Below are 1657 nucleotides of genomic sequence, written 5' to 3'. Positions count from 1 at the left end.
ATAAGTTATCATTGGGGAAACTTTCCTATATATGCGATGGTAAAAGGCGTGGCGGGCGAAGGGGGTGTACCCTTGTGATCAGCTGATTAAGTTAAGTGACATTTTGGCCAGTTTTGGCTATTTTTCTTTTGTTTATTTAATCAGGCCTATCACTGAATCCGTAATAGTCCGAATTTTCGTGAAATCTACGAAGATGTTATCACTGAATCCGAATAGCTACGAACGAAGCATACACTTCGAGTGCCTTATGTTCCTAGAAATTCAGATTCAGTGATCGTATTTTACGAAAATCGGACTACGATGGTTTCAGAATGTTTAGCACATTACATAACCACCTCCATATAAATAAAAATTCAACAAACATTAACAAACAAATATTTTAACCTTTTTAAAGTTTAATAAATTAAAGTGCAAATATCAAGACGCTAGAAAATCACGTTGATTTTTAATTTTTTTTTTTGCTGGCTGTGCTAGGAATTTTCTTCTATAAAAAAGAAATTGTCGAACATACTTTATATGGAAGAAAGTGCACAATAAAAAATGAATAATAAGTTATAATTTTTTGTGTGCAATGGTTAAAGTTTGTTATATTTTTATAATTTTTGTACGAGGTTTGAAATGTGGATCTATGTATTTGGTACTGGTTATGTAATGTGCTAGACTTTTATAAAAAATTATAAACATTAAATAAATACATTAAAGAAGAAGATAAAATTATAGTTTATAAAACTAAAACCTCGCTATTAAAATTTCCATTCGTACTGTCATCAGGTATGTAACTTGAGAATAGAAATCGCTGCATCTTTTAGGCGCATCAATATTACATAGTTACATCCCGAGCTAATAAAAGGGAGGTAATAAAAATAGCCCAAACTGTGCAAATGGATTGAAGGGTGGAGGTGGCGTTCATAAATTTACTGCTCTCTTCATAGGCTTATATTTAAAAGCTATTAGGTGTTAAAATTCTAATTGGGTACTGTTTAGTAAGTGGCCCACCTATTTCGGGGTATTGCGTCCAAAGGGGTGACCCGATCCAAAAAAAAATTGCACACACTTGTAGCCAAGGGTCTACCCATTATTTTAACATCCACTATTGTAATTTTGGGTCACTAATTTATTTACAAATTGGGTTTGAAATATGCCCTTTTTTGTAAAATTCGGAAATTAGCGTAAATTTATCACTCCTATTCTCCTTAAAGCAGCTACATCAGCAATATATTTTTATATTCTCCTTCACTTTACACTTTACTCGATGAGCTATAACTTTCTTTATAACTTTAATATTAACCAATTAATCACAATTTATTAAATAAAAACACCTTCTAAATCATGCGTCTGACTTTTGTTGCATATGCAAATTAAATGGCGTAGTTCAGCTGTCAAACTCCAAAATATGCAAAAGAATGAGAGACAAAAGAAAATAGGATATAACCCTGTAAGCATTAAAAATATACAAAGGTGTTCTCTGTAAAAGGTATTCAGCTCCTTTTCTTCGCAAAACAGAAAGGAGAATTCTACTGCCTGAGGGTTATAATCTCTAAGTGCGGCCGAAGGCCGCCTACGTAGAAAGGTGTTCTCTGCAAAAGGTGTTCAGCCCCCCTTCTTTGGCAACACAGAAAGGAGAATTCTACTGCCTGAGGGTTATAATCCCTAAGTG

At 33.4% G+C, this 1657-nt stretch overlaps 1 protein-coding gene across 1 annotated transcript in view; it reads right to left on the bottom strand.

Annotated features, from left to right (window-relative positions):
• LOC118749786 (cysteine desulfurase, mitochondrial) overlaps positions 1 to 1657 on the bottom strand; it is a 47889-nt gene that overhangs the window by 45139 nt on the left and 1093 nt on the right. The gene's annotated exons all lie outside the window — the stretch shown is intronic.

This window comes from Rhagoletis pomonella, unplaced genomic scaffold (genome assembly GCF_013731165.1).
Source record: "Rhagoletis pomonella isolate Grant_MI unplaced genomic scaffold, Rhpom_1.0 Rhpom_scaffold_00048, whole genome shotgun sequence".
Lineage (NCBI taxonomy): Eukaryota > Metazoa > Arthropoda > Insecta > Diptera > Tephritidae > Rhagoletis > Rhagoletis pomonella.
The sequence above is the reverse complement of the archived record's forward strand: the minus strand, read 5'-3'. Positions and strand labels throughout refer to the sequence as shown.